Source organism: Pseudopodoces humilis, chromosome 20 (assembly GCF_049639895.1).
Source record: "Pseudopodoces humilis isolate 2021_Gansu_Grassland_sample_001 chromosome 20, ASM4963989v1, whole genome shotgun sequence".
Classification (NCBI taxonomy): Eukaryota; Metazoa; Chordata; class Aves; order Passeriformes; family Paridae; genus Pseudopodoces; species Pseudopodoces humilis.
The window spans coordinates 12,335,023-12,359,846 of NC_142219.1; the positions used below are offsets into that span (position 1 = coordinate 12,335,023).

Here is a 24,824-nt window from a genome sequence, read left to right on the forward strand (position 1 = left end):
TGAAAATCCAAACAAAACAGGAGAGATGGGATGAGGAGAGCTGGTTTTGGGTAAAAAAACTGGCTAAAGAAGCCAGTTTGGAGCCCTGAGAAAGCGAACTGCCCTGTGTTCTGTGGTCTGACTGCTCTTACTGAACCGGAACTTCGTGTGCTAACTGTTTTTTTAAGACATATCTAACCCTGCCATCAGTTTTTCATCATAACAGAAACAGCCAGAAAACACCGAGGTGGCTGTTGGGGCCACAGGAGGGAAGTACATTAAAGGACACTGGGTGGTACCAGGGGCAGGAAAGGACCTGGCACACCTTTGGTTTTGCTGTTTCTCCCTGTTCCAGGTGGGAATGGCTGCAGGACTGCAGCTCTTGTAGAGGATGGGCATGAGAACAGCCTCTGGAAAGGTGACCTGAGGGACCAGGGTGGGGTGATCCAGGACAGGATGCTGTCACCACACCATCACCACGTGCAGATTTTAACACAGCCAATAACTCCAGTGACATCTGGCTTGCAAGTGCAGCCCAAGGAGTATCTTTCCACACCAGGCACCTCTTTTCTTTCCCTAAGAAGCCAATTGGTAACTCAGTGGCTGTGCCTCAAATGGTAAGAGTGGTTTGGAAAGGACTCGTTGGGCTTTTAGGGTCAGCTGTTGGTGGCAATGGCATCAGGGGACAGCAGCTCTGGGAAGGATGACCCAGAGCCTCGGGACTTGAGCTGTTGGAAGCTCTGGTATTCTCATGTTTCAGCCCAGACTTCTCATGGCCATCGGATACTTGTTTTCTCATACAGGAACATCACCCTTGCTCTTAAGGGAGATGTGTTTACTGCTGTGTTTACTCTCTAAGTTTCACAAAGAACAACTGTATCTTTTCTCAGCATTCAGGTTTTCTGGCTAAACAAATTATCTCAAGATCCTTGTAAAAGAAAAAAATTAGGATTAGCCTATAATTACTTTCCAGTCACATTTTAAGTTTGTGTCCCCTGATTAAAAGTGACCAGAGCTGCATGCATAATTCCAGACAAGGTTGCAGCAGAGGCTTCTATAATGGCATTAACATTATCCTTCTCCTGGAAATACCTCCATGGATATGTGCTTTTTGTCAGATCTGCTTCAGATTGGGAGTTTGTCGTCATCTCGAGATCAACAAATACACCCAGATTTTTCCCCGCTTCTGTCATTTCCAACTGATGAGCTCCCAGCTTGCAGCAGAGATTCTTGTTAGCAATTCCCAAGGGCATGACCTTGTACTTTCCACTATTAAATTTCATCCCATTTCCAGTGTGCCAGCACTCCATGTTATCCAGCTCTTCCAGCAATACAGCTATTCCTGCTGCACGGCCAGTGCCTCCCAGCTTTGAGCCATCAGCAAATGCCATCAGCTCCCTCCTACCTTTTGTTCCAAGGCTTGTCTGAAAAATACTGTGCAAGAGCAAAAGCAGACACAGGCCAGGCTGTGGTTCTGGGATTCAGGGAGGTGAGGCTACCTGGGAGGGACATGGGAATCCAAGCACTTTCTGCTCACTCTTCCCTTTGTAATCCCACAGATTCCATTGGTGCATCCACAGCTGATGTATGTTTGAGGTGACTTTCCTACCTTTTACCACCTAGCTATCTTTTTTTTGTGGATCTGCTTTCCATTAATTTACTCAATAAGTTACTACATCTATTATATAAAAATTAATACACCTATTATATATCCATGTCCAGGAAACAATTATCAAGGGTATAATCTAAATTAATCTTAGTTAAAAGCAATCAATCTTTATGTATGTGTATGTGTAAAGACACATCACATTTTTATTTTACATTTTTTTAACTTACTTGTCTGTCCCCAAATTTTTCCTTCTTTATTTTATATTTTAAGCTTTTAATGCTCTTGAGGTCACACTATCAGTGTCTAAAAGGCTGGATTGCTTTACTTCCTCCTGCTTAAAACCAGCCAGTGCTTCAGGAGTCCCTCCACAATTCATTATCACCCTCCACCCCCCAAATTAAAACCCCTGTACTGGATGAGTGAGGATACACTCCAGGTCCTTCAGGACTCTGGGTTTGGGAACACCTCGCTCCCTGAGCTGTGTGTCAGGTTCTCAAAGGCCTTGCTCTCCCTTTGGGTCCAGTAATTTCCATTTCCATAAAATAAGTCTCATCCTTTGCCCTGATCATCATGGAAAATAGAAGCAAAAGTAATTTTACATGGGCCATGTATTAAAAAATAGGCTGGAACACAAGATACAGAGAGGTTTGGGACACAAGACATGGAATGTCTCCATGCACTGTGTGTGACCAGATTGGTAAAGATAAAATGTATAAATATAACAAGCAGCTGGAAGTGCCAGCTTTTCCTGTCACAGGGATGGCACTGCAGGATTTCTCCCTCTTTAATGACCAGAAGGAGCACCCAGCAGGTTCTGCTGTACAGGAGCCCCAGGTCTCCAGGATCCAGCTTCCCAAAGTAGGTCACATTTGATCTCCCTCCAGGCACAGTGCAAAAGCCAGCATTTAACAGGGACTTCTCAAAATTCATATTTTGCTTGCTGATGCTGTCAACACACATCTTTTACAGCTACAGCTCTTCTGGCTCTACATATTTTCATTCCTTTTGGGTGTAAACAGGCCAGGAATCCTGTTTTTCCCTTCAGTTACCTGTATTTCTTCCAAAGTTCTTCTGAAAGTACATATTGACATTCAGATCACATTTGCATTCAGATGATGGCTTGTTGTTGGAAAAATCCTTTCAGAGGGGCTGATTAACTTCCTTTCAAAAGTTAGCTGTCCCTGACCAAGGGAGCCAAACCAGAGCACAATTCACTGCATGGCTCATATCTGAGAGTGAAGACACAGGCTTCTGTATTTTGCATTGTTGCCTCTGAACACTTATGCTCCTTCCAGCTTAGACATGACCTAATGACAGACTGAAGTCCATCTGTTACAATGACTAGTCTTGGACTCAGAGGGAGAGTCCTGTGGATAATTTAGGAGTGCATTTTATAGCTACTTGCAAGCATTTCATTTCAGATCAAGGCGAACATGAGGAGCAGGTGGAAATCTCCTGCAAAAGTACAACCTGACCTACATACAGTATTGTAAATTAAAGATATGTATAAAAATAAAACATTAATGATCCATTACAGTTGCAACAAAACCCAGATATAAATCTTGCTGCTAGAAAGGAGCTCCATAGCACAAGGCTTAGCTAGAGCTTCATTTTGGAACCAGCAACATTCCTGCCACCTCCAACACTGCTGCCACTCTCCAGCTTCCCCGTGTTTTCTGTAGTTTAACGCTCACAGGCCTTTTGCTTTATCACTTGTCTCTCAGTTTCCATGTGGTTTTTGGCAGTCCTGCCTCATGCTGGCTCCCAGCTCCCCATTACCTCATGCTTTAGGAGCCGCGGGCAGAGCAGGGTGCCTTGGACAGCGCATGGCCTGGTGGCATGGGGCCACACATGTTCCTACAGCTGAGCTGAATGTCACCAAAGCAACGCAGGAAACATCGGCCAGAAGACCTTGTGCGCCAGAACGGCTTCTGTAGACCACAGAATATTCTGAGTTCAAAGGGACCCACAAGGATCATCAAGTCCAAACCTTAAATGAATGGCCCTTACCAAGATTGAACTCATTGTGTTTTCAGCACCGCCCTGACCAACTGAGCTGATCCCAGGTTACAGCTGAACAGGGTGTTCCCGCAGGGGTTTTTGAGGATCCTGAGGGGGATGGATGGATGGATGGATGGATGGATGGATGGATGGATGGATGGATGGATGGCAGTGGACGCTGTGAGGTGTGGGAACACTCACCTCAGCCTCCCTTAGCACACACTTTCACTGTTACCTGATTCACAGATTGGCCAAGGTGTGTGCCAAACCTGTGCTGAAACCCTGCCTGTTCCACAGCCTCGCTCAGCCAGTGCCAGGCTTATAGAGCTCACAGGGGGATAATGGGGAAAGGGTGAGTTGGCTTCACAGAATCATAGAACCAGAGAAAAGCTGGGAGTGGGAGGGACCTCTGGAGATCACCCAGTCCAACCCCCTGGAGATGGTTACCTGGAGCAGGTGTCACAGGAATACGTCCGGGGTTTGGAATATTCCAGAGAGGGAGACTCCATGCCCTCCCTGGGCAGCTGGTCCAGCACTCTGCTCAATGGATTGCTTTTCCTCATGTTGAGGTAGAACTTCTTGCGTTTTAGTTTATGGACATTGCTCCTCATTCTCTCTCTGAGCACCACTGAAAATAGTTTGGTACTGTCCTCTGACACCCCTTGGAAATATTTGCACGGATTGATGAGATACCCTCCGAGTTTTCCCTTCTCCAGACTAGCCAGGCCCGGCTCCCGCAGTGTCTCCTCCTCAGGGAGATGCTCAGTCCCTTACTCATCCCTGTTAGCCCTGCCTTTCATCCTCTGAGGGGCCGAGGGATGGCAGCCGCCTCCTGAGGGCACGGCGAGCGCTGAGGGGAGCGACCTTATAGATTAGAAAGAACTTTTCACCGTCCAGGCGGTCAGACCTTGGAAGGGGCTGCTCAGGGAGGTGATGGAGTCACCCTCCCTCGGGGCGTTCAAGAGGCGTCTGCATCTGTCGCTAGGTGATGTGGTGCGGCGGTTTAGGGGTTACGCCGGTGGTGCTGGGCTGACGGTTGGAACAGACGATTTTAAACCCGTAGATGATCTTCCAGCCTCGATAACGCCGTGATTTCACGATTCTGTGATTCCCTAACACCGTGATCCCACTGCCCCCTTAAGCCCGGGCCGGGGGCCACCCCCCCGTTCCTCCCCTCCCCTCCCCTGAGGGCGGAGGGCGGGAGCGGCGCGCGCCCGGCCCCGCCCCACAGGGGGAGGAGGGAGGAGGCCGTGCGGCCGCCATGTTGTTGTGTCCGTGAGGCGGCGACGGCGGCCCCGAGCCCGCAGCGACCCCGGCCCCGGCAGGACGCCGCGCCCCGGCACGGGCGGGGGCTCCGCGCCATGCCCTGCCCAGCGGTAAGGACCTGCCGGGGTGCCCCTTGTCCCGCGGCGGGGAGGGCCGGCCCGCCGCGCCGGGGCCTGGCGGAGCGCGGCCGCGCTGTCACTGAGGGCCGCACACGCCCCCTCGGCTGCGGGTGGGGGGCGGGGGGGGGGGCGGCACGGGGCGCTCAGCCCCGCCCCGGTCGACACGGCCGGCAGGAGGAGGAGAAGGGCCCGGCCCCGCGGCCGCGGTGCGGCGGCCTGTTGTCCCCGGGCGGGCGGCGATGCCGGGCGGCCCCGGGCCGGACCCTGCACCGCGAGGTTCGGGCCTGCCGGGGCAGGATGGGCTCCCCGGGACAGGGTGGCTTCTGCCCGTGGCCTGTGGGCCTCGCCCGGCGCTGCCGTCCCCCTGCCCGGGCCGCGGCGGGGGCCGGTCCTCGCCGAGCCCGGCCGGGGGTCGCCCCATGCCGCTGGCAGCCGCTGGCCTCTGCTCAGCTGCTCCGGCCGCTGGGGCTGTGTTGTCAGCAATGTTCAGCTGCCCTTGTGCGTGCGGCCCAAATTCCCGTTCCTTTTATGAGTGGGACTTGTTAAGGCTTTTTATGTATATGGTTTTGGGGCTTTAATTGCGCCTCTTCCCCGTGTTCCTTTTAACAGTCCTGTTCTTTCGCTGGGATATGAGCAGATGTTGCCCTTCCCTGGTAAGTGCTTTGCCCCCCAACATGGAGTTTAAGCTTATGCATTGAAGTTGTTCCTGCTCTTGCTCTTTTAGTGAATGTTTTTTGATCATTACATGAGACCTGGTGTTTCTTCACAACTCTGTACAGGAAACTGATTTCTTTCCTTTCTGTGCACGCTTCCCTTACTGTGGGAAGGTTGGGTGTGAGCTTGTAACTCTTGCAGACTTCAGGTCTTATAGGCACTTTTTTGTGTGCTTCACCCGTTTGTTTTCTTGTGTGATGTAGCCATGTGCAATAAGGCTTTCTTTTAGAAGAAAAGAACTTGGCTAGTGAATCATGTCAGGTAGTGCTGAGTTGAAACACAGCTTGGCTTTCTGGTGAATATAAAGGTATATTTATATTATTTATATTATAAAGGTGAGCCTACTGAGAAGGGGTGGCAGCGTGACAGAAGGAGCTATTACAGGTTTGTTGTAGTACCTGTCATGCTCTGAGCTTCAGATAAAGAACTGAGATGCCTTTTGTCTGCTACTAAAGCGTGTGGTATTTGGAAATGAACTTTTTTGGTGGAGATGAAGGAGGTTTTATGAAGGAGGGCTTGTAAACTAGAGGGGAGGAGGCTGACATCTGATACCTGCTTTGCTTCAACTGTTACTGATTACAGTGGGTTTGGGAGATAGAAATGGTGCTTTCTTTCCTAGCACAGGAAATACTGGGCTGTAAGTGTTGAAACTTCGTGCAGATAAGTAAAGGCGCGGCACGAGGTTCTAAAATGCTTCAGTGACAAGTAGTTCTGTGCCTGCTTTGAAGCTTGGGGAAGAGCAGAGGTGTACCAACAGTGATGTTTTTCTGAGTGCTTGCACTGAAAGGTGCTCTTGTCCCACTTCAGGTTATAAGAATAGTAAATTGAGAGCCAAGCTGAGTTCTCTTCACTGGCAGTGCTATAGGTGCCTGTCCAGGGTTTCTGTTCATAGCTATTGCATGAACTGTCTGCACTAGCAATTACTAAAATATCAATGTTAACCTTCTCAAGGAACAAGCCACGCAACCTACAAATGGTACCACAGAAGTGGAATAGGTCTGCTTGATAAGCTCTCATTTTATTTTATTTACTTATTTTCCATAAAAGTGGCCATCTGCAGCTGGAGGAGACAGAAATGGAGCCTGCCCAGGCTTCTGAAATAGAGGATACAATATTTTATCTCAGATCTCATTCCACCTACGTGCAAGCCAGGATGATGGAGCGAAGTATGTTGTCAGCTTGCAGGAGTAGGAGGACCGTGGCTGTGCAGTGCTTTGCTGGCAAGTAACCTGGAAAAAAGGAGTAACTTAGGGAGAAGGGGATCTTTGGGCTGCTGGAGTAACGGGCAGGAGCCTGGCAAGTCTGATGGGACAGAGAAGAGGAATTGTGTCTGTGGAGGGAACTGGGTTGGCATCCAGCATGGAGTTTGAGATCATTTCACCTGCGCAGCTTGAAGGGCTCTGAAGGCTGTTCCTGCTCTGGTGGCTTCCTGCTGGGAATTGTAACTGGATACAACAGGTTAGGACTCTTCCAGTTGGTATCGGTGGTGTCTTCAAGAGCACGTGACTCCCAAATTAGTGCTTATCAGATCCTGTGAACCAGAATAAAACTTCCAGATACTTATACATGCATGTGTTTCTTAGTAGCTTTCACTGGCTGAATCAAAGTAATGTCATGTTTCTCTCAAAATAACCTGTTAGGTACTGAATTGTCCCAGAAATAATGTGCAACTCTTCTGCATATGTCTCCACCCTGAGTAGCTGGTGGTGTAAAGATCTGCCTGTGAGATCCAATGTGGGTTTTAAACTCTGAGAAGCGAGCTTCATGTCTTGTAACTTTAGCCTTCCTCTAGATATTGGTGCCATAACTTCCCAGTCCTGCTGGGAAAACTTGAGGGATATAGTTACGACTCAGTCTGTGCTGTAATTCTTGTGAATAACTGGATTGTTAAAAGGCAAGTATTTATTTCTTCATGGTGCTTCAGAATTTCAGGATGACTGAGTGGTTTGCATGAAAGACCTCAAAGTGAAGTTAATGACAAAGTGAAGACCCCAAAGTGAAGTCGGCGGCAATTCAGGAATTTGAAATACTGACATTTTACTGAGACTTCTTGTTATGCCCAGCAAAGAGCTGGAGCCCTCAGCTCCTGCTGCTTTCCAGCTTCTACCTTGGATGTGTTAGCCCTGAACGGTGCAGGATTGCTGTGTGCATTGGCTCGCAAATGTGTCAGCTGCCTGTGGGATGGGCAGAGGTCACAAACCACAGCCTCCTTTGGTGTCAGCTGGCCTTATTTGGAGGGCAGCTTTAGCAAAACAGCCCAAACTTTGTCCCTTTGCTTTGAGCAGTTGAGAAGCACTGACAGAATGGACTTGATACCATAGAAATCTAAGGGTAAACTGGAGTGTGAGTAGCCCCAACCTGTTCTTTCCCTCACCTACCTAATAGTTTCTGGTAGTGGTGTCAAGGAGGTGACCCCCCAGCTGACTGTAGATTTTCCAGGGATAATGTGTCATCCCACAAGGAAGGCCTTGAATCCATCCCTGCTGCTCAGAGCTCCAGGGAGGAACCAGCCTGTAGTAGCAGGGCAGAAGTGCAGCATGATCTTGTTGCAAGCAGTGGTAACTCTGACATTCCGTCTGTTAGAAGGTGTCAGGTTGTGCTGCTCTGAGCCACAGATGCTCTGTTCTCCAGGAAGTAGCAGTGTGCACCTGGAAGCGAGGCTTGGACCTGCACAGCCATGCAAAGTGGGCTGGGGAGGAAGGGAGGGAGGGCAAACAGGCGGCTTTCTGGAATGTTGGTTGCAATGGTAAAGCTGTTTCTGGAGTCAAGGATGTCCAGCAGGAAGCACTGTAAAGGCTTCTCTTAAGACACAGTTGCTGATTCCTGGCTTTGGTTTGTCTTCTGAAACTCCTCAGGCTTGGAATCTTCATGTGAAGTCTGGAAAGCAGCAGTTGTTTTGACACATGAGTGTGGCTGCAGGTTAAGCTGGTAACTGGATCTGTGCTCTGTAGGGCTTTGGGTTAATGCTGAAAATGGTTGCAACCATGGTAAAATCAGTCTGGAAGTTTTTTTTGAATTTGTGTGTGTATATGCATGAGTGAGGCAGCTAATGACATTGTAGTAGCTATCATGGTGGTGGTGGAACTCTTCCAAACTCTGATAAGAAGCAGGGGAAAACTCAGGCTCTGCAAAAGACTTCCTAAATAGGGTGTTTTTTGCCTTCCTTGGCGAGCTGGATTTCAGAAGACTTGAAGCTGGATGTTCCTTGTTCAATGATACTGTAACTAAACTTACCCAAGATGCTGTATGGAATTATTGCCATTTCTGAAAAATGAATACCTTGAGCAAGACTCCAGTGGAAGTTGATTCTGGAGTAGTAAATCCATTATTTTTCCTCTTAGTTAGGAATGCAGTGGGGAGCTGTAAAGTAGCATTGGTGGGCTGGCTTGGGGGCAGGCAGTTGTACATAACCACTCATGCCAGTAATGAAATGTGTCCTCAGTAACACAAGCAGATAGATTCTAAGTAGTATTAACCCCCTTTTTAAAGAGAAATTGAACCAAAATACTGAATTGTAAATACTTCAAAATGCAGTTTTGCAGTTGGGTGTTAGTTGAAGGAGGGCAGAACATCAAAGAAACTGAGGCTTGGAGGAGCCCTGGGAGGTGACAAGCAAAGCAAGTTATCCTTTGCCTTGCTCAGCACATCTCACTGTTGTTTGCAGCGTTCATTGTGATGGGCTGACAAACCACGATGGAAATGAGGCTGGGGTTGCTGTACAGAGCTTCATCTGAGGTGCTGATGGAACTGATGCTGTCCCTGACTTCTGTGGCATTGGTTGTTCACCAGATGATTCAACAGCGTGGTGGGGGTCAGCTTCAGAGTTGATTCTGTATCTGGTGAAGCATTAGAACCAGTGCTAGATGAGTTTAGCTTGGATGATTATCCTGTCACCTGTGGAATTAGCTTGAAGCTGGAATGAAATCAGAAATTTGGTGTTAGTCCCTGTCTACTTGGGAAAAGCTTTCTGAAGGGCAGCCAGAACAGGCCACCCCCCTGACTGGGGTGTGTTCTTCAGAGGGAAAGCCCTAACAGGGAATGTTCAGCTGTTTGGACTTCTGGGACTGGACAGCAGGGAAGGCTGCCATGGGGCTCAGAGCTTCCACAGTGTGGCTTAGAAGGCAGTGAATATCCATGTGGGAAAGACTTGTATTCTGTTACTTTGATATTTAACTGTCTTCTTCCATCCTGTGTGTGTTGATCTTGAGCTGTGTGTTCTGTGCTCCCCTCCATTTGATTTTACTCCAAAAACTCCTGCATCATCTGCAAAGTGACCTTGTCTTGGGTTCATTTCAGAACTGAAGTTATTCTTTACTGGACCTATCTCTAGCAGATATACCAGATTTAACTTCTCAGGTCCTGCTTGGTTTAGCCCTTACTGAGATAAGAATTGAAAAAGACTTTTTCCACTCTAATCTCTGCTTTCTGCTTTTCAAGGGAAAATCATTGTCCAAGTAACTTTACTTTTGGGATGTGTTTCTCCCTTGCTCTGAGCACACCAGGCCCATGGCTAAGACTTCTATCAAAGGCTCTTGTACCCTATTTTAAGAAAGATTTTCATCAGGGAAAACCAGTGAAAATGGTATAAATCTTTCTTTAACTGAGATTTATGAAAACAAGGTAGCATGAAATAAATCTCTAGGGTGCCTGCCTGTATGATGAAGTCTTTTGTATATACAAGTCTAATAGTCTTTAAGTATTTTGGATTGTTCCGGTACTCTGAGGCTTAGTTTCTGGAACATGTAATCAGTATGGGGGAAAGTAATACACTTCAGGTTGAATTTGTGGAGGAAGGCTGCTATATTGCCATAATTAAGTCTTTTTAGCTTTTCTTTCGAATACCAGAGATTTGTGCACTGGTATAGACATTATTTATAGAAACACTGGTAGAACAGTTTTGTGTTGCCCTTTTGTGGGCCTCATCTGCTTCTCCAAGTTCGGGACTTCAAACTAGGACTGTAATCAAAGCATTAATTCTGTGGTGTTACCTGAAAGGACAGAGAAATAAAAATAATTTCTTTTTCCCTGTACCTTTAAAGGAGGGTTTTGACTTCTCTATCAACCAGGAAAGGGCAGACTTCTGACAAAATGAGACTTGTTTTCTCCAATGCGGCTTTTTCTGCTTGTGGAAGTGCCTGGGGGAAGCTGGTGCCAGGCACCTGAGGGAGGACAGGACAGAAATGCTGTCTGTGTAGGTTGACATGCAGTCTGTAAAGACAAGATGCACTTGGCTGGGTTCCTGAGTGCCCTTGGAGAGCAGAGCAAAGGCAGGACTCGCTGCAGGGCATCTCCCCAGCTCACCCTGAGAGCAGCCTTTCATATAGGGCTCATGTGCATCATAAGACTCCCAGGCCCTGTGAGTCTGACTCCTCAGTTCCTCTGAGGTTTGACTGTTCTGGGCAAGTAGGATTCTTATTTTTTTGGGGTTTCTGTGCAGCTGGTGGCAGGATTTCAGAAAACAGATGGAAAATCAGATCTTCCCTTGAGTATCTTCCCTGTCATGTGTAGTTTAGCACTGTCTAGGTCAAGGGTAGACTACCAGAATACTGATTTTGGTTTTTCAGTTGCTAGGAGTAGTAGTTGGAAGTATTGAAGAGTTCAGTGAAACTTTAATCTTTTGATTAAAGAAACTGTAACAAGCAGACTGAGGGTATAGAGATTAAGAACAATTTATTTGAACTGTACTGGTGGAACTATGGCTGTGGAGTCTTAATACCTTCCACATCCTACACAAGATGCTACCTGAGTAAAGTAACCAGGTACTTTTGAAATGAGGCCTTAATTTTGTACAGGAGTTGTCAGAAGGATCCAGTCTAGCAGCCAATCAATGATTAAGCTCTGTCCTGTCACTGTTATGTTATCACTATGTCCATTCAAAATGAGTTTATGTCTAAAGCTGCTCATAGAAGTGGCTGCCTTTAGCTCTGGAATTGCTGGAAAGTTTCCTTGGTATTTCTCAGATTGGAGTTGGTGGAAAGCATTTCCCTGGAATATCCTATCCAGTAGTTAGAAGGGACCCAGCAGTCTGACTGTCCTTGTTCTCCTTGCAAGTCGATGAGGACAGGGATGAAGCCAGTGGCTGTGGCTGTCTGATCTCATCTCTTGGAGCCATAATTGACCTAAATGTGTACCTGGAAAAGCTTTGCTTGTTCTACTGCTATCAGCAAGCGTGTAATTTCTATCATGAAAACTTAAACCAGAGAGAGAGAGAGGAGCTGCTGGGAAGTTGTGCTGGTTGCTGTGTCCTTGTTGGGCTGGAGACCTTTGCTTGAGACCTTTTCAGACCTAGTGCTGGATGTGCTGCAGCTGCAATCTGTCTTCAGTTTTACCTGCATTCAGCCTTCGGTGTCTTCTCCAACTAAAGTTACTCTTGTCAAAGCTGACTTCTGCTGTTCTGTGGGTCTGTAAGTTCAGGTTTTTCAAACACTTGTCTGTCTCCTGACAAAGAACAGATGAACCAGAATTAGAGGCAGTGAGAAGAAAACTCACCTGCCATATCACAGAGCAGCTTGACTTGAAATTTAATGTGAGGGCATTTCTCTGAACTCCATGCAGCCAGGTTGCTGTGGTTTGACCAGAGTAGAAACACCTTTCTTTCATGTGTTTTGACTGGATAGCTTTGATTTTTTTTTTATTGTTGTATTTGAATTTTCTTTATTTCCTTTTTATTTGCTTCTGAGAACAAATAGTGTAGTGTAGGCATGGTTGAAATTTTGATCCAAGCAACCTGGCTAAAATGTCTAAGCAGATTGCATTTCTAGATTATTTTGATTATTTTCCTTTAATAAATGGAAACTTGCAAGCAAATGAAGTGTACTTAATGTAAACTTGCAAATTTACTGCTATTGCCTGCAGAACTTTGCTTTCCATCTAAACACTGTGCATGGTTTTTTGAGAGTGGAGTAGCTTTTCATCAAATTAATGACTAATCTTTATCAAACAAGTGTTCATCTTTGCAATTTGAGAACAGGAATGCTTAATTGTGTGCTGATTGGTGAATATACTAGTCATGAGTACATTTGAGAATTCAGATTCTTAATTTTCTCTCACTGCTGGTAGCAGGAATTTGCTGTGAACAGGGCATTATATTCTGGTTGGATACCCATTATAATTAAATTATCATCTTTGTCTATGTTCAGTGAACCTTTCTTTGAGTAACTTCCAAAAGAATGCACCTTTTTGCTCTTTGGGAAAATCTGAACTCTCTGAGGAAAAAGGAGGAAGATGGAACAAGGTAAATATTTTGAGGTCTGCTCAGCTTTCCTTGTAGGTTTGGCTGGCGGATTATGGTCAAGGCACAGTTGTGTTCTAATGCAGAATACAATAGCTTGCTTGTTTTCTTTTACTTTGGGCTGGAATCTCTTAATCCCTTCAGACTCAAGCATGAGTATCACATGATTTGGAGGTGTTTGGTTAGTGTACTTCACTGCTGCAGAGCATCCCTGGATGTAACAGATGAGTAAATTGGGGCTGCACAGAGAAGCCACATGGAAATTTTCAGTTTTGGAGATCCATGGCCAAGTGTTTAATGTTTTGTGCTGGATTGTGTTCTGGCAAAGCCATCTGGTCAGTTAGACTTGCCAGTAAGAAAGGAGATCAGATACCTGCTCTAAAATGCCAAATTCATTATAAAATGGATTCCAGCTTCAATGTACTGACACTGTACCTGTGTGTTCAGTATCCTACAGTGTTCAAATCAATACAAGGGGATTTGGAGGGAAACCTCCTTGCAGGAAAACTGGTGGTACAGCTAATTGTAGGTCCTTCTTTTAGAGTCTGTGACCACATGGGACATCAGTGGATATTGAGCTGTATAAGTAATACACATAAACCCTTGTTAAGGTAAATGGATAATAAATGTTCATTGACAGTGAATTTCAAAAAGCAGTAGCTCCCTGTATAGCTATCTAATGATACCAGTGTGCCTTCTCACTGTCATGTTGCTTTTCCCCTCTTCAGTTCTGCAGGCTTTAGAAGCTGCAACCAAAATGCCTTGCACTTGTCAAACTGGAATTTTGGCTTTTAAATGACAGGCTGAATGCTGACACTTGATGAGAGTGACTGCTAAACACTGACCTGAGGAGAGGACTGGGCAAGGGGTTTTCTAAAATAGAATAGGATTCCCTAAAGTGCTGAAATATGGTAATGAACTGAGGATGGCAAAAAAGACTCCAGTGAGTTAGAAAATGTTAGTCTTGACTCTTGGTGCTGGTTTTGCAGAATTTGGTCTGTTAAGCACAAGATCAGGGCGGTAGCTGCAGTCCCTGGTTCTACCTGTAGCTGGAGCTGGCTGTTTCCCAAGGTGTTCCACTCGCATCAGAAGAATTGCAGGGGTAATTGGGCCACTGGAATCGTGGTGGCTCTATACTTAGCTCATTACTCTAGGCAAATTATCATTTCCTTCTCCAGAGTTGACTGGCGGGCTGGAGAGCTGTCTAGCTTTCCATTGCTGGGGCATTCCAACTCCTCTGCAGTGTTTTCATTGCACAGGCACTTCTTCCTGTGAACTCTTGAAGGGTTGGCAATAACTGAGCAGGGTCTAACACAAAGGTCTAAGGGTGGGAGTTCTAAGAGTCATTCACAGCAGTGCCAAACCTGCTGTTGTAATCAGCTCAGAGTAGGAAGCAATCTTGAAACCTGCTTGATGCTCTGCTCACCTGTGGAGGGTGGTTGGATTCATCACTGCCACTGCTGATGCCTGAGCTGGGTGGGTCTGGTGGAGGAGTCAGCCAGTCAGGGGAGTTGTGGACAAAAGGTTTTGCTTCATTTGACAGGTGTAAGACTAGTATAGCAAAGACAATAAGATCTATTTCTTGCTTTCTTTGTGAAGCCTGGTTTTTTGCTAAGCTGTTTGTGCACGGTCCCGGTTGTGCTCCCCTCCTGGCAGGGTCACACCCAGAGAGCAGCCCCATTAAAACTAATGGTGCTGTTGCATCATGTCCGAGCCCGCCTTCAGCACTCAGGTATGAAGACTTTTCCTCTTGCATAAGGCACCTTGGTTTGCTCTGGTTGGGGAGGAAGCACTTGGCAGCTCCCTAAAGAATAAGTTACAAGCTGCTGTGCCCTGTAGCTTATTTTCCTAAACATCGTATTTCAAGTTACTGTCCAGCTTTCTAAACTGTACCAGTGCCTGAGGCTGGACCACTGCTCACAGAGGCAGGGATTACCTGAGCAGCTCTTGCTGGATGCAGATCCATTCCTGCTTCTAGAATGCTTCTCTCTCCTAGACCCAAGTTACTTTGTATTCAAAGCAGAGACCTAGTAGGGCTAAGCCTCATGTATTTGAAGATATTTCAAGATCCCCAGGACTGCAATATGGCTTAATCTACTTTGTCTCCTTTCAAATTCGAAGTATTTTTAACTAGAGTTAGGGCTTTTTTCCCTGGTTCTTCCAATGAAATTCAGCTTTTAGTCTAATTGTCATCCCTTACTGCCATGTGTCAATCCCAGCAGACCAAGTTGTGTAGTAGTTAAGAAATAATTTTTCTATAAATACGCTGCAGGTCTAGTAATGTATATTGAGATGAAGTGACTTCACTTTATCTCAAGGAAGGCAAGGAGTGGTCAGTTAAAATATGCCTTGTCCAAAGAAATTGGTCTGAAGTGACTCAAATTCTGAAAAGGATAAGAAAGAACTGAAGGTTTCTGTGCAAGAAGTGAGCAGGTGGGCTAGGGAGAATCTAGTTCAGCTTCCAGCTTAAAGAAAGGCCTAATGCCAAAACACCCTCAAAACCTAATTTATGCACTTCAATTCCACAATTTTTATGCTGCCTCTTGCCAAGACAATTAAAGGATTCCTAGAGCTAATCTGAATTTCCAGGCTGGGTTTGGAAGGTGATAGCCACTTCTGCAGATGCAGAGAACACTCCAGCCTCTTCAGGTAGGTTGATGAGTCTTGGTGGTTTCATTGCTGATATATTTGATTTTTAGGAGTCAGAAAAATGGCTGTGGAGCATATTTGTGGTGCACTTGCAGGTGTAACCAGTTGGGGTTTTGCTGCTTGTGAAAGGTTGACTTTTAAGCTTCCATGGGTTGATTAACAGTAAACTTTAAACTGGTATTACAGCACCTGTTTTCTAGAGCTTCAAACCTCCTGTTTGACTCTGGAATACTTAGGAGGAAGAATTTAGGTCCCTGTGTGGGGTTGCTGTTCTTAACTATTTGTAAATAATTCAAATGTGGAAGGTGAAGCCATACCCTGGGGTCAGTTCAGAGAGGGCTTGTGCAGCTGTGTGAAGGTAATTTTGGCAGGACAACCGTGTGCATCCATCATGCCTGCAAAAGGAAACACAGCCAGCACCTTGACTGAATAGTAATCAGTCAGATTGTGCCATCCTATTCTCCCCTGGGTCACCCTTTGGTGAGTGTTGTTGAAAGACTTGAATTAGCAGAGTTTGTACATGTTGAAACAAATTTGATGCCTTGAAACTTGTCTGAAGAACCCGGTGCTTATTAGGTGACTCCTGATGGGCTGTGGCCCCTAAAAATCATGACTTGGTTACTTTGATTATTTTTTTTAAAATAACATTTTAACCAGAACTCAGAGATTAACAAAAAACTGAGAGTTTATTGCATATAGAAGTGTGAAAAGAGAGAGTGTGAACCTTCCTGTAGAGCTGGGAATCCACAGATCATGCTGGGTGAGTGACAGCTCAGCCTCTACACGGAATTCAGAGCATCTTTGCCACGTTGTAAAAAAGCTTGTTGCCTGGTGCTGATCTGTGCCTCCAACACTGAGGTTTTTGTAACCTTTAAACTCTAAGTATAGAGTAAGAATTTATCCTGTTAAAACCTGCATTTGTTTGAAGAGTTAACTCCTGCTTGTTCACCTCTGTCCTACATCTCTAGATCTCAGTTATTTAAATACCAAGGTGTGTGTCACTCAAACCCTACCTACCCAGTGAGTTCTTCTTTAGCAGAAAAGTAAATGTGACCTGGAGTGAACAAGCAGCTGAGCCCATCTTTCTACACCTTTCTCATTCTTCAGTTTTGCTTATGGAACTGCTAAATCAGGATTTAAGAGTTGGTCTGCTGGTGAGTTTTTGTGATATCCTGGAAATTTCTTGAAATATTTGAGATGAGTGTCTATCACTTATCTTGAAGTGATACATTTTACATTGTACCTGATGGCAATTTTACAGGTGTGCTTTTTGGGGAGGAATGGGGAAAAGTCCTTGCTGATGTCTCATCTACACAAAACAGGCTGGGTGAATGCTCTGCCATATGCTGGATATATGGAATATGTTAAAAATGAAGTAGGTTGGATGAAAGGGTCTCAAGGCTTCAACACTGAAGTAAGGAATCAGTCTTCTAGTTTGTCTAGTTAGGTGTGTCCTGCTTTGAAGCCTCACTGAATTTTCAAGTGGAGAAGTAGCAGATTTGTTTGGTGTTACATAGTAGGCTTGAATTATATCCATTTTAGTACTTTGAGATAGCTGGGTGCAAATCTTTCACTTACTGTGTGCTCTTACTGAGCTGCTGGAGGAGAGTTAAGTTCATCACAATTCCAGTGTTGTTCTTTCTCTTCCTTCCAGTGCTTTAACTCCTTGTCACAAGTGACAGAGTGACAGTGCTCCTTGCAGACCCATTTGAGGTAGAAATCTGCAGCTCCACCTGTGTTGTGTCAGCCCATTGCCTGTTCAGAGTTTAACAAGCAGTCTCTGATACTCTGAGGGGGATTTTAACCCTTCTAGACCAGGCTTGCTGCAAGTGAAGCAAGTATTTTTGCAGTGCTTTGCTGTCTTTCTGTCGTAAAAGAGTACCTGTGCTGATGGTGGTGCCTTAGAGCAGCCTTCACTGGGCACAGAGCTGTACCCTGGGACAGGAGCAGGGTAACAGGGCTGCTCCATGGATCCTGTGACCCTGGGGGCTTGGGCTGACCCGGCACAGGAAAGCCTCAGTACTGAAAGGATATTCACTACTGGTGATTCCAAACTATCCTTTAAAAATGCAGCTCCTGAAACTGTTTTGTATCTGAAGTATTGCTTCAGATGTACTTGAGATTTATGTTGGAAGTGGAAACAGATGCATTCCTTTTCCTCAGAGCTTTTATTAATTGTTAACTGAAGCAGTTGAATTGCTGGGTTTTGTTTAGTGTTTGTGGTAAGATTTGATATGTTGCTTGATAAGCGTTCATGTGTTTTGCACAGATAAAATGTGCTTAGTCCGTGTGGGTTCCGGAGTAGTGGGCTGTTGGATTTGTGGATGTTAAGATGCTTATGTATTTATTTAATTCAGCAGTGAGAGCTAATGCACTGAAACTTCATCCTGGAGAGTTACTTAGTAACGCTGTTTGTCCCTGAGCTGCAAAAAATAATGCTGAGGAAATTAGCAAGGTTAAATGGAAATTGTAGAAAACATAAATGTATCTATCTTAGAGCCTCTGCTTGAGATAATAAAGCCTTCAGTGGTTACTGTGCTCATGCACAGACTCCTCTTTACCTATAGAATCAAGACTTGCAGTTCTTATTTCTGAGTTACATTTGACCTTGGCTGTAAGCAGAGTGATTCCTCTGAGCTTCCCATCAAGCTCCAAGGTGTGATTCCCTTCAAAGCTCTCCCAGGGAGGGCAGAGCATGGCTGGGTGTGCTGGGAGTAGTTACTGCACAGCACTGGCAGCCCTCTGCCACGGGATCGCGTATCCGGCTGGGAGGTGAGGCCACTCTGCCAGCACACTTAATCTATTTTTGATTTGTCAGGATCTCAAAGACAGAAACAAAAAGCACTTTGTCCTGGCCGCTCTGGAAGACTGACACTTGAATGGCTCTTTGCATTGTCTATTCAGTGGTGTTGGAGCAGTGCTCTGCAGTGAGTACATTGTTGTGTGGCAGTCACTCCTCTGGGCAGTTCACAGCTTTCCTGAGCATCTCAGAGCAGCAGCTTCACATGAGCCACTTGTTTCACCAGCTCCAAGGTCAGCCTCGGCAGCGGAACTCGGGGAGACTTCCATGGCAACTGGTGGCCCTTGAGCACAATCAGTCTGTGCCAGGGCTGACTCTGCTGCCTTCATCACCCCCTGGCTGCTGGAGCTCCTGCCCCTCAGGCGAATGAGAGCACAGTTCCACTGGAGATACTTTTTTCATCAGTGCTGAAGAAGTTCCAGAGGATCTCTGGAGGTGTGGTGGTCTCTCCAGAGAATCATTTGGTCTTATTTATGCTTTATTGCTGGGATAATCTGACAGAACGTTCTGGAAATATTGCATCTATTGTCTAGTTTTTTGGGGTTTTTTTTAATATTATAATAAACTTTTCTTCAGAGCTTATTCCATGTGTCAAGATACAGGAAAAAAGCCTGAGTCTTTACCTCACTGTATAGCTTTCCTGTAGTAGCCATTTTCTGAAGCTGTGGTTGTCAGGGCTTTTCATTTCTCATACATATGAGAGCTGTGTGAAAATTTCCCTAATACTTGCAGGTGATCATGAAGTATTTGGTTTATCTTTACATAGTTGAGCTTGGTTTCCTACTATTTATTCCATGCTGTTTAGGTTTCTGTTTGCATTTACCTCAGTTAAACAGTAATAATTAACTCAAAGCATTGAACTGATGCAGTTATCATATTGGGAGAACAAACCAATAACCATAATGCAGTAAGCATTACTGCAGCTTCCTGGTAATGAAAATTCCAGTAGCAGAGTAGTTGATATAATTTTTAAGCTTTGAGAAAATAGTGGTCATGATAAAATGACTATAACTGACTTTCACTTAGGTAGCTGCTTAATGCTAGGAAAAAGCTTAGGGTGTGAGGAAGAGCTGTAGTGGCTTTATTGTTAATAGAGGGAATGTCTGAGCTCTTGTTCACATTTGAACCCCAAGCTGCAGTGTGCAGCTATATTTTTAAATGACTGATGCTTCCCCAGACAGTCTGCATGACATCGTTTACTCCCTTCTAGTGAGTCTTAAGTGTTTTTAAGCTGGAAACTGTGGAGTTAAAGACACTTGGATATTGCTGCCCTGTTCACAGGGCCACACAGCTGAATCAAGTACGTGTCTGTCTCCTGAAGTGTGTGGCCAAAATAGGCAAGAGCTGCTCATTGAGGGATAGAATGTGGGACTGCTGAAAAGAGACAATATCTGACACAAAATCTGGTGAGAAGAATATGCCTTAAGGTCCCAGGGCCAGTTTTTGTGTGCAGTTGCTGTGGATGTGGCACTGAGGATGCTTCCAAGAGAGACCAGTCTCTCTTGGCTGTCTCCTTGGCAGGAGAGCCTGGTTCACCAGCACAGCTGTAGAAGGAGCACAGTTGCAGCCTCTGAAGAGCCTGCTGAGAAGCCCTGAGGAACTTGGACATGTTGTGTAAGGACAGCTCTGACTCAGTGGGGAATGTAAGCACGTGGTTCAACTTTGGCAGTATCAGTGTACGAGCCAGAATGAGAGCTCCCAGCTTCAGCACTGAGGGAATCAGTTCAATCCCATTGCACTCTTAGGTGGCATCACACCTCGGAAACGTGGTTCCTACCTCACTCCGTGGTGTTGTGCATTGATTGTTGGATATTGGGGCACCACTGTGTGTTCTGCTGATCAGCTGAGGGGTGAGTGGGCACTGACTGAGGTGAGCACCTCAGGGTGACTCAAAGGCTCGGGGAATCCTGCACACAGATGCTCCTCACAGGGCAATGCTGCTCCATACCAGTTCAGAAGCTGCTCACATGACAGAAAGTTGCTCCAAGTCAGCTCGTCATAGTTTCTTGCGGAATTTTCTATCAGTTTTACAGATACTGCCATGAGATTTGTATCCTAAGTATTGGTATTTTGAGCAGTTATTAAAGAAGTGAAGTTGAATTCTTGTAGAACAGTAGTGGGTTTGCAGGCTGGGATATGTTAACAGTATCATGGAATTGAACTATAGTATGAACAGAGCCATTCTAAATATACTGCAGCATTGCAATCCTGACAGTGATTGTGGTGCCAGGCCTGGACTATGAATACATCCTCCACGTGAGAATGACAGGACAGCACGTGCTAGGCTTGAAGATAGTGTTTCTTTCCGTTTGATAAGGAGTGTGGCACGATTGTCCTTTGCTTCTGACATGTTACACAGACTTGGTGCTCTGGGACTGTCCAGCCTGAGTGCAAGCAGCAGGGTATGGGGAAATCTTTCCTTTGAATGAGAATTTCTGTAGTCCATGCAGAGAAATCTGCTTCTGTTGGGCCTTTTGTTGGCTATGACATGTCAGGGAGATAATTCTGGTTTTCCATCTGCATGAGAAGTCCATCTTCTAGCTTTAGTCTCCCAGGCTTTCCAGTTTTTCTTCTTGCCTAAGTTTTTAGCTTGCTTTTATAGTAGTTCAGTAGTTGCCCTCATTGGGCAGGTTGTTAGAGGGGAACACCTGGTAAATAATACTTGAAGGCTCTGTAATGGATTAGTGTGAGCTGTTCAAATGTCTGCTGCTTTCTTACTCCTGACTGCTCCTCCTAATGTGAAGGGAGTATGGGGGTGTTATGGACAGGAAGGAAAATGTATCCTGAGAGCCAAACTGTTGGAAGGGCACTGCCAGGCACAGCTGTCCTGATAGCAGTGAGTATGGACTTCACAGTGAGGAAATCAATAAAATACCAGCTCTGAACACCTTCTGAAGCTGCCTGGTCTTTTAAACATACAAACTCTTCAGGCACTCTAGAGCTGGTTTGTTATTGCAGTCAAAAAAAGTCTTGGGTCTTCCTTGGAGTTGTCCTCCTCACTACCTGCACTAGCAGGAGATGTGTTTTGCACAGAGGGGTGAGCATTTACTTGTAGCCACAATGCATCAAGTGCTATAGTGAAAAGCGTTAGTTGAACCAAAAGTGGAAGTGAGGCAGCCTGGAATGCCAAAAGATGGGATTGCCAATGGAGGTGAAGGATCTGTACCTTGCTTCAGACTTCCCTTTCAGTAGGTATCCTGGGCTTCTGATGGAGTTTAATGGACAGGTTGACTTAATAGCAGAGACAACTGGTGACTTGCAGTGGGGTTGACACTGTAAAAGAGGAAAATGTGAAGAGCTGACATGCTCTTACTGCCTTGATTCCCATACCTGTGCAGGGCCTGTACATTAAATGTGAGCTGCTAGAAACCTCTCCCTTCTGTGGGAGCAGAGTGACAGGCTCCAGTTCCTCACTCCTGCTACTTGAATTCCTGATTTCTCCTGGAGCAGCTTTGCTCCCGAGCTCTCAGAGCAGCCTGCAGCCTTGCTCTGGGAACAGCACTGCTGTAGCAGTTGAGTGAGCACTGGAAGCCTGAGTAAGTACCACTGGCTGTTTCTCAAGTCTGACATCATATCCAAGAATTAGATGGCTCTCTCTCACCGTGGGGATAATGAAATAATTCCTACTGTGTTATTCATTAACTCACATTTCATTTCACAGTGGCTCCTAAGAGGATAACGAGTACGTTAGAGGTGAACTTGCATAGGACTTCTGACATCCTTTTGATAAGTTAAGTAAGAGTTAAAGATGTGGCACTGGGGCCTCACTGAGGCAGGTGGCCTGTGGTGTGTTACACAAAATGTCTTGTGAGCTAATTTAGTGGCTTTTTTTGTCAATGGTTTCAAGAAAACAGCCTTCTCTAAAGTTGCTGCAGAAATAACTGGTGCCCAGAGCCAGATGAACTGGGCTTCCTGGTACCAATGGCCGTGGTTATTGATGAAGCTCCCATGCCAACTGGGAGTGCTGATCTGTTCTGAAGGCTTGCCAGGGGTTTGCCTCCCTCCCAAAGAGGTTTGTCTGTGCTCTGCAATTGAGCCAGTAAACTAATATAAATAAAGATTAGGCTGTTTGTGGGAGGAATGATGATTGGATATTCAGGTGTCTTAACAATCTGTCTGATCTTTTGAGTATTGCTGTGAGTGTGCTGACATCAGTAGTTCATCCCCACAGGTAATAACTGAGGTAATACTAAACAGAGGGTGCAGTAGGATGGGACACCTGAAGAAATCCAGAATTTCCAGGTGGCCCAATAAGATTTTAAATTACCTGGTATTTGTAGAAGCACTGGGTGAGGTGGCTTTATCTGGGAAGAAGTTGTAGGTGGTGGTCTGGTGAGTCAGGCTGGTGCCATTCTGGAGAGGCAGGTGTGTCCCTGCCTGGCTGTGGGTTGTGGTCCTGGCTAGGAAGTTGCTGGGAACCTTTCCACATGTGTGTAGAGTTATGGTTTGGGTGCTGAGTACACAACTCCAGGCCTGAGTGCTCTACTCTGCTGCTCTGACCCCTGGTAGTGGAGTTGTATTTTCCAAGCACAGAGCAGGAACACTATAAGAATTGTGAGTATTCAAAAACCTGAACTCTGGACACCTGTTCTGGGCTCAGGAGATCCTTCTGATGGTTTGAACTCTTACAATCTTTAGTTTTCCAGCCTTTTAAAAGTCCTTTAATGTACAGAACAGTGTGGGAGCTCTGGTGAGTGCTGTGGATCCATAGCAGAAGAGGTGCCATGAAAGGAGCAGTGCAGGAAGGACTGACCTGCTTCAGGACTCCAGACTGACTGCAGGGTTTAAGGAAAAGGACTGTATGAAAAGTTCTGCGTTCAAGGAGTTTTGTTCCCCCCAGCTCGCTTGGTGAGGGTTTATGGTAAGAAGAGGATGAAGAAGGGAATTAAAGATCGTACATATTCCAAGAGAGGCTGAGCAGAAGCTTCACAGGTGATCACAGTGCTTGCATTTCCTAATGTGTAACCCTTCACTCCATGGTTTTTATGTAGGGCTGCTTTAGGCTGCAATTAGAAGTTGATTTCCATGGTGTGTATGAGCAGTGAAAATACCTGCTGGGTCTTTAATGCAGGGCTTGGGCCGTCAGCTTTGCCTCCCTTGTTTACTGATTGTGCAATTCCATGTAACACCTTAGGCCAAAAATCCAGCACTGAGCCATGCCAGCCTGTCAAGGATCCCTTCCCTTACAGCAGCACTTTGACACCAGTGCTCTGACTTCCTGAAATATGTGAAATAGTAAAATACCAGAATCCTGTTCTTGCAGGATCTGTTTTTCAGCACCCAGTACAGTGGCAACTGGAAAAGAGAAATCTTTAGTTCAAGCTTCAAGTTGTTCAGGCTGCACATGGAAGCTGGCTGTAAATGCTGGTTCATAGTGGCATTTTTATTTTGGAGGCCTCTCCCATCAGGAAATTCTTGTGGAACAGTTCTGTCAGCTGGACTTTAGCTGATGCAGAGATGTCACATCTCCAAGCTAATGACAAAGAAATGGTACTTCTAATAAACATCCATACCTTGGATCCTTGTCCTTCCTTGACACTCATCTAAGCTTCCAGCTAAGCTTTCCTGCATAAAGATGTAATCTTCCATCCAGGAGAGGAGTTGGGCTATTTTTTGGCATTTGAATCTAAATGAGCAAAACTGTGCAGGCTCTGAAATACAAGACCTGAATGCTGAGGTTGTTCCTGCAGAGAGCTGTTATTTATCTAAATTATAGATGCTTTTTCATCTCAGCTCTGAGCATTTGCTTCTAGATTTGTCTTCACATGTAGATTTGTGTTATATCAGCTGCATAACCTTCTGAAATAAAGGCTTACAGTAAAAGGAAGGCACACTTAAGTATTCTGAGCATTGTTCTTACCCTTGTTCTGTTTTTGCTCAGAGCATGAAGGTTTGCTTTGCCTTCGAGTATTTCTCTGAAGTTGGTTTCAGATTCCCGCTTTAATACTGGAATTGATTGTCAAGAAAGGATATGCCTGGTGATCCTCAAACCTCAGCTGGATGAGTCCAAAGAGCAACTTGATGTAATGGAACTGTGCCAGTGGGGGCTTGCACTCCCTGGTGTGCTTTTCTCCATTCATTCCAAATTGTTCTGGATTTTTTTTGCATATTTATTGATCTTGGTTCTTTGTACGTCCCCACTTGCACTCAAAGGGGCAGAAGTAATTTCTGTTTGTTTTGTAATTGGATATTCAACCTTGTTTCTGTGACAGAACTCTGGTGGGGAATTGGAGTCTCTGAAGGAAAGCTTTCTGGGAAGTTCAGTCCCCCTGGATCTGATGGCAAGTGTTACTGCAGGCAGCCTGGAGAGTTACGGGAAGGGGAGAAATTCCTGCCCTCTCTTGGTTTGGATTTTGACCAGAGGTTGCACCTCATAAGATGTTTAAGGAGGTCCTTGAGTACCTGAGCAAACAGAGGCTCAGAATCGTGTTTGTTCATTTTCAGCAGCTCCATCCT

General features: G+C 45.6%; 2 protein-coding genes across 7 annotated transcripts in view; one reads left to right on the plus strand and one right to left on the minus strand.

Moving 5' to 3' along the window:
* ASCC2 (activating signal cointegrator 1 complex subunit 2) overlaps window positions 1-4,681 on the minus strand; it is a 34,226-nt gene extending 29,545 nt beyond the window's left edge. The window contains exon 1 of the mRNA XM_088065155.1: window positions 4,037-4,681. The gene's annotated coding sequence lies outside the window, so the exon portion shown is untranslated. The remainder of the gene's footprint in view (window positions 1-4,036) is intronic.
* A 144-nt stretch (window positions 4,682-4,825) lies between these two features.
* MTMR3 (myotubularin related protein 3) overlaps window positions 4,826-24,824 on the plus strand; it is a 74,606-nt gene continuing 54,607 nt past the window's right edge. For 5 of the 6 annotated variants that reach the window (XM_014253790.2, XM_014253793.2, XM_014253795.2 and 2 more), the window contains exon 1: window positions 4,826-4,965. The gene's annotated coding sequence lies outside the window, so the exon portion shown is untranslated. Of the gene's footprint in view, window positions 4,966-5,583; window positions 5,628-24,824 lie in introns of all 6 variants that reach the window. The other variant, XM_014253792.2, reaches the window with a different exon arrangement.